This window comes from Gymnoscopelus microlampas, assembly GCF_963454915.1.
Source record: "Gymnoscopelus microlampas genome assembly, chromosome: 24".
Lineage (NCBI taxonomy): Eukaryota > Metazoa > Chordata > Actinopteri > Myctophiformes > Myctophidae > Gymnoscopelus > Gymnoscopelus microlampas.
Window position 1 is genome coordinate 35,372,996 of NC_139961.1, and position 14,055 is coordinate 35,387,050.

Sequence of the window (14,055 nt, forward strand, 5' to 3'; positions counted from 1 at the left end):
CTGTTACAAGTAAAGGTCCGGAATTAAAAATGTACTTGAATAAAGAAGTATTGGTATCAAAATGTACTTAAAGTACCAAAAGTACTTGTAGATAGGCTATTTTCAAATAGCCTAGGTATATAAAATAGCACTAAAGTGGTTAATGTATGTTTTATAATGTAATAATTTATATCTGCAAAGTAACTAGTAACTAAAGTTTTCAAATAATTGTAGTGGAGTAAAAGTACAATATTTGCCTCTGAGATGTATTGAAGACAGTATAGAAGCATGTGAGGGGTCAAACTAGGGTGTTTTTATGATTCTGAATCCATTGCAATCATTTGTTTTGCACCAAAACCACTCCTTGGGCTAAAAACGGCCATAGCCATGTATACTTTTTGTGTAAAAAGCCCATTGAGATTGGGCCGTTTTTAGCCCAAGGAGTGGTTTTGGTGCAAAACAAATGATTGCAATGGATTCAGAACCATAAAAACACCCTAATTTGACACCTCACATGCTACTTAAAACAGAATTAAATTTGGATTTTTTTGGGGGATTTTTTTTTTAACCAAGGTTATGGTGGGTACTCCAACTTTAAGGAGCTGTCAAAATTTCTCCTAGGGATACTGAATTTAAATAAAGTTGTGATGTGTTACTAGACACCTTTGCAAACACATTGGTGAAGATTTTTTTTGGTAAGGAATTTATTCCAAGACTTTTTTAATATCCCCTGACTACCAGGGCTACTCAACTTAAGATGGCTCAGGGGCCACTCAGCAAAATACCAAAAGTCCAAGGGCTGCAAGCAAAAAATGTCGGTCCTATTTACTTAAATTAGTAAAGTGAAACATGCCACTATTGAAAAGTTGTGCAAGATAGCTTTTAAACAGCCCGATTGATTTGCATAGATTTGGGCCCAAACATCGGGTCAGGTAGGGTCGGGTTCGGGCAGAATTTGAGAACTCTAGCTGACACTCGGCAGCTTTTGTAAGCGTTCGTAGAGAGGTGCGTATGTTTGTTTTTGATCAATACGTGAGGTAAATGGACTTCAGTACACCCCTGCTGTCTGTGTGGCGAGGTGGAAATAACAATTATTATTTTTAGAGCCGACTACGCCACCTGGAGGGTAATGAGCCCAGGAACTCAAGTAACACTTCTAAAACAGGTTCTTAATACCAGGGTTGAGCAGAGTAAAACAATAAAGAGCAAGGGTGCAATAAAACAAGTTTGCCAAAAAAGGATAAAAACAGATATAACAGGTGATCACATTCACAGTCCTACTCTTTTAGCAAATGTCCGTATGGTCTCGTTTCTTTTGGAGCAGAGCACAGTCCATATGCAAGGGATAATGCATGGGGAGGTAGTCATTATTGAAATTTAAAGCCCGACAGGGCGATTAACCACCGAGGCGCAGCCGAGGTGGTTAATCGCCCTGAAGGGCTTTAAATTTCAATAATGACTACCTCCCCATGCATTATCCCGCTTATTACACGGCTACTTAATAAATACATAAATACATTTACCCAAACGTAACAACAAAACAAAGTATTTCCTTGCTTACGGCAATGAAAGTATTCCATAAGTATTGGGCTGGGCGGACAAGTTCGCCTCGCAAAAACAAATGACGAAATGGAAAAAAACTCGCCCCAAAACACACTCGCCCCCCATTCTATTTACTGCCGATTTGCCTGTAATACCGCCGGATTTGCCCCGGGGCGACTATGTTTTGGGGCGAGCGTTTTGGTATTCCCCCGTTGTTGCGCCACGATAAACAAGGAAGTGTAGTGGATCAAATAGAATGACTTTTCGGTTATTGCATCGTCTATTTCTCACTTCAAATGTTTTCAAAAACATTATTGAGAGCAACGTTTAGTTGTAAATGACATTGGTTGTTTGTTTACATGGCTGTCATGTTGGAAGCTCCGTTCCGTCAGCAGAAATTGGACTTCCGGTTTTCGAGCTAGCAGAAATAAGGGTTCCGGTTGCCTTCAAAATAAGAGCGTGAGTTTTTTATGTTTTTTAAAAGACACAAATCTAATTTAAAAATACATTTATGATGTATGCCTTTTAAATGGCTCATACTAAAACACTTCTAAGTGGCAAGTTTAAAAAAGAAAGACACAATTGTATTTAAAAAATACATTTATGATGTACATTATGTCTTTTTAAATGGCTTATACTAGATCACTTCTAAGTGCCAGGTTGTTCCAGTTTGAAATTGGCTATTGACCCCCATTAAATGTGCACTTAGGACTGTTTTGCACTTTAACTGGATATTGATTTGTGTGTGTTACATATATGTATTGTTTTTGTATTGTTTGTCCATTGTTGTAATAATGATGACTCTAGGCCAGGTCACTCTTGGAAAATGATGATGATATAATATTGTTTATTGCAGAAGCAAATAAACAATGATAAAAGAGACCACAAAATATGCTACAAATAATAATAGTAGATAGTGCAAGCGAGATAAAAAAAAGAGAAGAATTTGGGGTTTATAAAGTTGATCTCACGTATTTAAAAACTAAAATACAATACAAATACAAAAGTAATCAGAAAAAAAATATTACAAATTTATATTATTTAACAACATATATACAACATGGAAACACAGCATAAAAAAAGATAGAGAAATATTAGTACATTTTTAGTGTGTGTGTGTGTGTGTGTGTGTGTGTGTGTGTGTGTGTGTGTGTTGTGTGTGTGTGTGTGTGTGTGTGTGTGTGTGTGTGTGTGTGTGTGTGTGTGTGTGTGTGTGTGTGTGTGTGTGTGTGTGTACTTCTCCATAACTGAGCGCCCCTAAACTTGATAGAAAATGGATACAGACCAGTAGAGAATATTGGTGAACATTTGAGAGATAATTTGTAAAAAAAAAAGAAAGTGGCAGGCCGCCCAGTGCGGCCTGACGTAAGAAAAGTGCCAATTTCAGACAATACTGGACACTGGACAGGAGACGGCTGTTGGCGCCAACACTTTTGACATACGCACACGTTCAGGGAGACCCCCTCTACAACGCCACACTCTCCGCTAAGCCAGACAGGTGTATTTGGAAAAATGGCGGGCCGTCCAGTGAGGTCAGGGGTCAGAAAACAGCCATTTTTAGTGCATAGACTTCACAAATTGGGCGCTGGACACGAGACAGCTATTTGTGGCAGCACTTGTGACATACGCACGCGTTCAGGGAGACCCCCTCTACAACGCCACACTCTCCGCTAAGCCAGACAGGTGTATTTGGAAAAGTGGCGGGCCGTCCAGTGAGGTCAGGGGTCAGAAAACAGCCATTTTTAGTGCATAGACTTCACAAATTGGGCGCTGGACACGAGACAGCTATTTGTGGCGGCACTTGTGACATACGCACGCGTTCAGGGAGACCCCCTCTACAACGCCACACTCTCCGCTAAGCCAGACAGGTGTATTTGGAAAAGTGGCGGGCCGTCCAGTGAGCTCAGGGGGCAGAAAACAGCCATTTTTAGTGCATAGACTTCACAAATTGGGCGCTGGACACGAGACAGCTATTTGCGGCGGCACGTGTGACATACGCACGCGTTCAGGGAGACCCCCTCTACAACGCCACACTCTCCGCTAAGCCAGACATGAGACAGCTATTTGCCGTGGCACTTACTATTACTTACTTACAATTATAACAATCTGTTCTTGCTTACAATTGGCCGCTGATCATTCAGGCTACAGTCACAATTTAACACAAAAAATGTAGATTAATATCACAGACTGACGTTACCTGTTGTTGTTTTTATTTAGTTTTAGTCATAGTCTTTTGAATAACATTTAATTTAGTTTTAGTCATATTTTATTCACCTTAAATGTTTGTTTTAGTGTAGTTTTAGTCGACTAAATATAATACGATTTTAGTCGACTAAATCTACAGTTGATTTTGTCGTCAAAAATGTATTTTGGCAGGCCTTTGACAAGTGATTCTGACGTATATCTGCATGCTAATCGTCTATTTTCACTATTTCAAAAAATCATTTTTTAGAGGGGGTCTGAAAATGGCTGTTTTCTGACCCCTGACCTCACTGGACGGCCCGCCACTTTTCCAAATACACCTGTCTGGCTTAGCGGAGAGTGTGGCGTTGTAGAGGGGGTCTCCCTGAACGTGTGCGTATGTCACAAGTGCCGCCACAAATACCTGTCTTGTGTCCAGCGCCCAATTTGTGAAGTCTATGCACTAAAAATGGCTGTTTTCTGACCCCTGACCTCACTGGACGGCCCGCCATTTTTCCAAATACACCTGTCTGGCTTAGCGGAGAGTGTGGCGTTGTAGAGGGGGTCTCCCTGAACGCGTGCGTATGTCACAAGTGCCGCCACAAATTCCTGTCTCGTGTCCAGCGCCCAATTTGTGAAGTCTATGCACTAAAAATGGCTGTTTTCTGACCCCTGACCTCACTGGACGGCCCGCCACTTTTCCAAATACACCTGTCTGGCTTAGCGGAGAGTGTGGCGTTGTAGAGGGGGTCTCCCTGAACGCGTGCGTATGTCACAAGTGCCGCCACAAATAGCTGTCTCGTGTCCAGCGCCCAATTTGTGAAGTCTATGCACTAAAAATGGCTGTTTTCTGACCCCTGACCTCACTGGACGGCCCGCCACTTTTCCAAATACACCTGTCTGGCTTAGCGGAGAGTGTGGCGTTGTAGAGGGGGTCTCCCTGAACGCGTGCGTATGTCACAAGTGCCGCCACAAATTCCTGTCTCGTGTCCAGCGCCCAATTTGTGAAGTCTATGCACTAAAAATGGCTGTTTTCTGACCCCTGACCTCACTGGACGGCCCGCCACTTTTCCGAATACACCCGTCTGGCTTAGCGGAGAGTGTGGCGTTGTAGAGGGGGTCTCCCTGAACGCGTGCGTATGTCACAAGTGCCGCCACAAATTCCTGTCTCGTGTCCAGCGCCCAATTTGTGAAGTCTATGCACTAAAAATGGCTGTTTTCTGACCCCTGACCTCACTGGACGGCCCGCCACTTTTCCAAATACACCTGTCTGGCTTAGCGGAGAGTGTGGCGTTGTAGAGGGGGTCTCCCTGAACGCGTGCGTATGTCACAAGTGCCGCCACAAATACCTGTCTCGTGTCCAGCGCCCAATTTGTGAAGTCTATGCACTAAAAATGGCTGTTTTCTGACCCCTGACCTCACTGGACGGCCCGCCACTTTTCCAAATACACCTGTCTGGCTTAGCGGAGAGTGTGGCGTTGTAGAGGGGGTCTCCCTGAACGCGTGCGTATGTCACAAGTGCCGCCACAAATTCCTGTCTCGTGTCCAGCGCCCAATTTGTGAAGTCTATGCACTAAAAATGGCTGTTTTCTGACCCCTGACCTCACTGGACGGCCCGCCACTTTTCCAAATACACCTGTCTGGCTTAGCGGAGAGTGTGGCGTTGTAGAGGGGGTCTCCCTGAACGCGTGCGTATGTCACAAGTGCCGCCACAAATTCCTGTCTCGTGTCCAGCGCCCAATTTGTGAAGTCTATGCACTAAAAATGGTTGTTTTCTGACCCCTGACCTCACTGGACGGCCCGCCACTTTTCCAAATACACCTGTCTGGCTTAGCGGAGAGTGTGGCGTTGTAGAGGGGGTCTCCCTGAACGCGTGCGTATGTCACAAGTGCCGCCACAAATACCTGTCTCGTGTCCAGCGCCCAATTTGTGAAGTCTATGCACTAAAAATGGCTGTTTTCTGACCCCTGACCTCACTGGACGGCCCGCCACTTTTCCAAATACACCTGTCTGGCTTAGCGGAGAGTGTGGCGTTGTAGAGGGGGTCTCCCTGAACGCGTGCGTATGTCACAAGTGCCGCCACAAATTCCTGTCTCGTGTCCAGCGCCCAATTTGTGAAGTCTATGCACTAAAAATGGCTGTTTTCTGACCCCTGACCTCACTGGACGGCCCGCCACTTTTCCAAATACACCTGTCTGGCTTAGCGGAGAGTGTGGCGTTGTAGAGGGGGTCTCCCTGAACGCGTGCGTATGTCACAAGTGCCGCCACAAATTCCTGTCTCGTGTCCAGCGCCCAATTTGTGAAGTCTATGCACTAAAAATGGCTGTTTTCTGACCCCTGACCTCACTGGACGGCCCGCCACTTTTCCAAATACACCTGTCTGGCTTAGCGGAGAGTGTGGCGTTGTAGAGGGGGTCTCCCTGAACGCGTGCGTATGTCACAAGTGCCGCCACAAATTCCTGTCTCGTGTCCAGCGCCCAATTTGTGAAGTCTATGCACTCCAGTGAACAGCATTTATCCATTTAGATACATTTTTTATGTTATTAAAACAGTTAAACACTTTTTTTATTACAAATATACATAATATGTGTTTTCTAGCTTCGTTTAAATGCTTAATTTATAGTTTTAATGTGCAAATGAACCGTTTTTCAATGGTTTTCAATGGTTTCTTTTTACTCTAGAGGGTACTCTTATTCTGAAGAGATCGTCAACCGGAAGTCTTATTTCTGCTCCGTTATTTCTGCTGACGGAACACAGCTCATGTTGGATAAAGCATAAAATCAAGCAGCGCAGGTTGATATGAGCAGGTGTTCTGAGTCTCTGATTAGACAGCGGTCCGTTAGAGCTCAGCGGTCATTATCCAGAAATAATGACCGATGACTGACCAATCAGAATCGAGCATTCAACCAAGCCGTGTAATAAAGTCCAATAGTTATCCGTCCTCCTCTTCTTCTCCCCGGGGTCTCCTTTAAAGGGTCAAATAAAATAATGCAGATAAGTTACACTGTCCTACTTGGCCTACTATCTAATAACACTCTAAAATCACTGCACCCAAAAATAAGAGCCACAAAGTATCAAAATAACAGTATATAAAAGCGTGCAACAATTAACAATAAACCAGGGCAGTGTTCACAATGGATTAAAAAAATGTCCCTTTGGAGCTGTCGGGTGGGGCTGAAATAACTAATAAAATGCAAGGACTAAAATAATGGGTTTAAGAAATAGCACTACAGGTACGGGGTGCACACGCCGTTCAGCGTCACAAGAGGGGTTACTTAGCTCGCGGGGCAAGTCGTAACTTGGCCCCTCTGCTGAGTTGACTGGGCTTCCCCTCTTTGACTCGAGCCTCTCGTAGATAACCCGCACCGTCGGCGCCGATCTGCCTGTACAACGTTCAACCCGGCTGCTGCCCTCTTCCTGGACTGCACCGCTGCTCTGTTGAGACGTGTCGTTTGGCTGCGTCGCTGATGCGTTCGTGGCGTGCTGTGGCGTCCTGTGCTGTCGTGTTGTAGACTACAACTTGTAGTATTCTTTGCTGTGCGTGTTGTAGCGTCCTGTCCGTTCTGTTCCGTGGCGTTTCCGTCTCGTCCTGTGCTGAGTGACCTTAAACTTGAACCTGTGTTTCTCGCACCGCTGCCTCTGATCACCATTAATTGCTCCGCGGATCCGCCCTTGTTGCCATGGGAACTGTTCTTGGGGCAGTAGTAGAGTACAAATTGCAACTGAAACATATACACTCAATGTATAAAATAAATTATAACACACAGATGCACGCAACTCATAAAATAAATGATTGTAGTTACAAAACTGACCCCATCACATCTGCTATAGACGAGCCAGAAGCTTAACCCAAACTAAGCCGCTTCTCATCTGCAATAATCAACGGACACTCCAGGTGCTTTTCAAAACACTGATAAAGGCAAATTTCATTGAGTAGTGTCGTCGTCAGATGAGGCAGTAAACTGCGGTTAGCAGGCTGGTAGATGTTATAAGAAGTAGAGGAGAAGAGACGTTGCGGACCCAGAGTTTCCATATTCAGCCTTTATTCAGAGCAACAGCAGAAGGAGCCAGGAGCCGAAGCCCCTGGCCTAACAGCCTCACGTCATGTGACCACTGTACTCGTCCTGAGTTACATTACATTCACCTTTTTATGCACTGTATGTTCACATTGAATACAAACAAACGGGTGGGGTGGGGGAGAATCCCCCAACAGCTGTTGTCCAAGTTCTTTGATCACTTTAGACTTAGTGTCTCCAAGATAACAAAAGGCAATGAAAATTAGACTTCACAACTATCTGGGGCCCTTCATTACCCATGCAAACACCAGTCTGTGTCACTCATGATACTGCTCACTTTAGTAGAATGTATATTTGTTATAATAATAATCTGTTTTTACTTGCATACTGTTTCATAACTATAAGCCATACAGGCTAATACACAACAGTAGTATACAGCACTAGTCAAGATGCTGTGTTTTGCCAGATTTGTTGGCATTTTGCGTCAGAGCAGTTGGAGGACATATTTTGTCCTCCCACAAATAATACATGAGGATAGAGATAATCGACTTCAAAATCGGTCAGGTGGATTAGCTAGGCCACTTAAGCAAATAATCTACAAGCTCTCAATGTGTTGCGATGTGTTGTTGTGAGCTTGTAGATCTGCTATTTTCCTAAAGATCTTTAGGAAAATGAGAAATGTGGAATGTTTTTGAAACATTTTAACTAGGGCTGGGACTCGATTCAAAAAATTAATCTAATTAATTAGAGGCTTTGTAATGAATTAATCTAAATTAATTGCATGTTTAATCGCATATCAATATTTGACCTGAGAAGCAATTTCTTTTCAGTTAAAACAGATTTTGAATTTTTTGAGTGAATACATAAGTTTAAGCAACAAAAAAATAGTTCTGCACACAACCGTGTTTTTATCCACCCTTCCATCAGAGAGTTTTTTAAATCTAAATTTCCCATCCACTGGGCCAAGCAAAGCAGTCTGATCGGCTTCTTGTCCCATTGCGTGCACTGGGGTGTGTTGGCTGTTGGTTGGTGCACTGGTATGATCGGTACACCTGAAACTCGTCCAGTGAGTTCTGTGGTGCATAAACCAAACGCGATTAAAATGCGATTAATTTTTTTAATCGCGTTCATTTTCTGTAATTAATTAATCTAAATTAATCAGTTAAAGTCCCAGCCCTAATTTTAACAACTCAAATCTGGTACAGGGGTCCCTGGCACAAATTATAATTTCAGATGGGGGTCCGTGGACAAATATACATTTATCCTTGACATTTAGCAATGAACGGCTCTTAGAAGCATATCCTACAATATAAGAAGCTTTGATTGACATTATATAGACCCCTTAACAGACGACGTCATACTGGCTGCGTGCAGCCAGTATGCGCGCAACGAAACCCATTATATCAGGTCTCGTTAGGACGCGTCTCACTAGCCAACACACACAAGAGGGGGTTGGGGTGTGCTGAAACCAGTGCACCCCGAAACAGGTTGGGAATTGATTGCGTGAAACAATCACCTGTGCGTCCAGGCTCAATGTTAGTAAACAAATAATTGGTCTATAACGTTTGCATAATTTTATAAATGTGGAACATTCATTACTGTCTCGCAATGTAAACGTTTTCTCATGCCAATAAAGCTCCTTTGAATTGAAATTGTAAATCCATGCTAAAGACTGTTGTGTGTTTGACAGCAATACATTTACAACCATTTAAAGATGGAATGTTTCAAATGTAACCGGACACTTCAGAGTCAGATGTTGTCTTTGTTTGGCATCAATGCTTTGGCAGCTATCAGACTTGTGGCACCACATTCTTATGAAAAAAAGGGTGTGTGAGTGTTCTATGCCCCAAGGCTAACTAGAGGCACACACACGCACACACACACACACACACACACACACACACACACACACACACACACACACACACACACACACACACACACACACACACACACACACCTGTGTGACCTGAATCAAGCTAATTGAACTCAGAGCTAGGTTTGGCCACACACTTTATCCTCTGACCGATTTTGAGATTTTGAAGTCGATTATCTCTTTTCCCATGTATTTAATAACAGAAGTGCAGGAGTAGCTTATCATTTTCTAATAACGCTGTTGGTTTGTTTGTGCATGTCAGAAACAGTATCATATGGAGTAAAAAGGACATAAATCTGATTAATCAGGGCGGATTAATCGGATTAATGTTTGAAAGAAAGTGACTGGTGACTGGAGTCAAATGTGCACCATGACAACATGGATAGCTGGCAGACAGCACAATACAAATATTCAATGAAAATGCTGTGGTTTGTCATCCAATAGAACCTTCCTTTCTGTGGCAAAAAAAATCATTTGAACTGGGGAACCCAGTGATTCTTTTTTCGTAGTTACTGGACTTAATGCTCTCCTATGTGGTGTGCCAAAAAAACGAGTTGTCCGGTTACAACTAATCCAGAACGTAGCAGCACACATACTGACCAGGGGTCATCAACATGTCCGTACATGGACAAACATGTCCGTGGTAAGACTTGTCTATGTCCGTGGCACTTGTTATCCTTTTCTTTCTTTTTACGAAAAATATTGTCTATCTATAATCTTTTCCCTTTTTTAAAATATTTTCAAAATATTTTTAATATATATGTTTTTAAAGTTAGGCACCTCTGCATCAAACTATTGTGGCACTGCATTCCTTTAAAATTGTAACATCTAAGGACATGGCAGGATTTCAAGTTTAAATCCTGCCATGCCCTTCATTAATCACTCATAATTATCTGTTTTGACAGTCACGTTTTTTTCCATTGTTGCATCTGCCTACTTTCTCAACATAGACTACAGAACCTGTTCACCTTAATGGAAACCACAACTAGCTACGTTGACAAACAAAAAACTAGTTTAGCTGGTAAAACTTCCTGTCACCCCCTGTCCTCTGAAAAGACATCTCTATATACTGTAATAACCATATGAGGTATAATACGCACCCATTCACCTTTGCAGCTAAGTGGCCCTTTTGTCCTGCAATGTAAGATGGAAGCACTGTCTTACACTTTACACAGTTATGATAAGACCCAATTATTGAAATCCCAAACATGGAATATACTTGGACCATACCACATTTAATGCCTGTCTCAGGACTGCCACCTGCCAGTATACAGTGGATAACTTCGCAGTCTCCAGGTTTTATTTTAAAGTATAGCTAGCCAATAAGTCTGACATCCAAATTTTGAGCTTGCCATTTTAGGCTAAAAAGAAAATTGCTGATCTACAAGCTCACAACATGCTGTGATGTGTGTGTTGTTTCCCAAAAAATAATTTAGATCTCTTGTAGTTTTTAGCGGCGCTAGCCGCTCTATACCTTTAGGTATAGAGCGGATATTAGCCCTCTATGCCTGGCTTTTGCGTCAACGTTCTGATTGGTCAGGTGCGCCAACGTTCTGATTGGTCAGGTGCGTCAACGTTCTGATTGGTCAGGTGCGTCAACGTTCTGATTGGTCAGGTGCGCCAAAGTTGTGATTGGTCACTATTCATGACATCACTATGATGTCATGAATATAGAATTCGATGTCTATATAAACGATGACAATGACTTCATCTTATTATTCATTTGGCTAAAGTCTCCGTCTAGGTAAGTTATTTAAAGTTATTTAAAATGACGAATAGAAAGAGAAAGATACAAGAACAGATGAAGGGTGAATGTATAGAAAGTCTGAGTTCGGGACCCAGTCATCCGTTATGACAGAATGGTTTGATAGAGACGATCGAGAATCCAAGAGTCCGTTAAGGTTCTGATTGGTCAGGCCCGTCAAGGTTCTGATTGGTCAGGCCCGTCAAGGTTCTGATTGGTCAGGCCCGTCAAGGTTGTGATTTGTCAGGCAAGGGGACTATTCATGACATCACTATGATGTCAAGGTTTATTTTTTATTTCCTCATGTTTTTTTTTGTATATATTTTTATTTGGCTAAAGTCTCCTTCTAGGTAAGTTATTTAAAGTTAGATCCTCAATTTAACTTTATCTGTCGTCGACGCTCTGATTGGTCAGACCCGTCAACAAAGTGATTGGTCAAGCTTCACATGACACATGGCTATAAACACATTATAAACACATATCGATGACATAATGTATTCAAAGGCGCCGCTACCTTCACACAGAGTGTGATTTTTTTTTTTATAAGTGGCTTGTTTTAAAATGTGTAGCAGTGGAATAGAGTAAACACTATGGCACATTAAGAGTCCATAGTACTGTATACATTTGGGGCTAAGCTTATGTGTTTCTGTATTATTATTGATCACTCGTTTTGCATGTCCGTGGCAAAAATAAAATATTGATGGAAATGTCCATCACAAGCTGGCATGGTGATGTGCACATCACTCACACCCATTTTAAAGTCACTCCGCTGGTTGCCTGTTAGTTTTAGAATTGATTTTAAGGTCCTTTTATTACTCTCCGCAGGAGAGTATTGTTTTCACTTTCTAAATATGACACACCGATTGGTCAAGCCTCATGTGACACGTGACAATACGGTGAAATACTGTATAAATACATGGCGTCACTTTGTGAGTAAGTGAGGTAAGACAGGAACCATCACGAAATGGCTGCATGGCTGATACATAATTGGCAGATAGGACACTTATATAGACAGGAGGGATATGACACTTACACAGACGGATAGGACACTTACAGTACACAGACAGGACGGATAGGACACTTATACAGACAGGACGGATAGGACACTTACACAGACAGGACGGATAGGACACTTACACAGACAGGACGGATAGGACACTTACACAGACAGGACGGATAGGACACTTACAGTATACAGACAGGACGGATAGGACACTTACAGTATACAGACAGGACGGATAGGACACTTATACAGACAGGAGGGATAGGACACTTACACAGACAGGACACTTACATGGACAGGACGGATAGTACACTTATACAGACAAGACGGATAGGACACTTATACAGACGGATAGGACACTTATACAGACAGGACGGATCGGACACTTATACTGACAGGATGGATAGGACAGTTAGAACATAAGAATTAGAACATTCCCAACATGCCCAACACAAGTCTGGTAAGAGTGAGGTAAGACAGGAACAATCACGAAATGGTTGAGAAATGGCGGATACTGTAACAATTGGATAGGACACTTACACAGACAGGACGGATAGGACACTTACACAGACAGGACGGATAGGACACTTACATAGACAGGACGGATAGGACACTTATACAGACAGGAGGGATAGGGCACTTATACAGACAGGACGGATAGGACACTTATACAGATAGAACATTCCCAACATTCCCAACAGCGGAGAGTTGTGCTCCGAGGAGCACTTTTTCTAGTTGGTTTTTAAATCACTAAATGGAAATGCACCTGCCTATTTATCTGCAATGCTCTTTTGTTATGTGCCTGGTACAGCTCTCAGGCCCTGGCACTGGTGTCTTAAATGTTCCAGAGGATAAAACTAGAACTAAAAGGCCTTCAGCTACTATGGTCCTACAAAGTGGAACAGCCTGCCTGTGAACCTGCGGCTCTCTGAATCCATGGACAGTTTCAAAATAAATCTTAAGACACACCTTTTTAGCATTGCCTTTACCTAGGTTTTAGCATTACTCCTTTTTATTTCAATGTTATTTACATTTTCTTTTCCCTGTTGAGTTTTCTTAAATAGAATAATTGTCCTTTTTCCTTTCATTAATGTTTTAAAAATTAACTGACTCACAAGTCAAGTAAAAGTGTGACTTATGGGTCAAAGGCTAATAGATAAAACTTTTTTTATTTTATTTACTTTTTCCAGTGATGAAGAGATTTGTTTTAACCTATATTTAACTCAGGATAGGTGATGATGATGATGATGATGATGATGATAATGCGATGTGATGCAATGATGAAGCAATGCGAGAGAGAGAGAGTGAGAGGTATTCTGAGCAGGTTAGGAATGCTGAGCATGACTGCTCTTTTTCAGCAACGTCTGCACAAACAGATAACCGATAAACACCAGGTAACAATAGATTTTTCACTAAACCTGTTTGAGGGCCAGTGCCTTGACGTGAGACACATTGTTTGGCATCAATACTTGGCATGATCACATTTGTGGCACCACATTCCTTTTCAAATTTGCACGCAAAGGGTGTGTCCTAGGCCCCACAGCTCGATTATTTGGATCCCATTCCAATTTGGTTTGACTGCCTTCTAAATTTTGCGGGCCCTGGGTAGGCAGCCCAGCCTGGTGAAGACCTGTGCTATGAGGAGCACACTTTTCTAGTTACACTGCAGTCAAATGAGGTGTGGTTTCTGAATTGTGTGTAGTTTGTGTTTTTT